The following is a 283-nucleotide window of genomic DNA, read 5'->3' as shown; positions in this document are numbered from 1 at the left end:
AGTCTGGATGTATCTTTAGGTTCAAAATGAGTCTCTTGTAGACAGCATATGGATGGGTCCTGTCTTTTTATCCAATCTGCAACCCTGTGCCATTTTATGGGAGCGTTTAGGCCATTCACGTTGAGTGATTATTGAAAGATATGAATTAATTAATGTTGCCTGTGAAGACCTTCTTTTTATAGATTGTCCCTGTAAATTTCTGTTGTTTATCACTCTTGGGGGTCTTTCTCCTTTTATAGAACCCCCCTTAATATTTCTTGCAGGGCCAGCTTAGTGGTCACAT

The sequence above is a fragment of the Leptonychotes weddellii genome, chromosome 4, assembly GCF_054177405.1.
Source record: "Leptonychotes weddellii isolate Sample4059 chromosome 4, ASM5417740v2, whole genome shotgun sequence".
In the NCBI taxonomy this organism is placed as follows: Eukaryota; Metazoa; Chordata; class Mammalia; order Carnivora; family Phocidae; genus Leptonychotes; species Leptonychotes weddellii.
The sequence above is the reverse complement of the archived record's forward strand: the minus strand, read 5'-3'. Positions refer to the sequence as shown.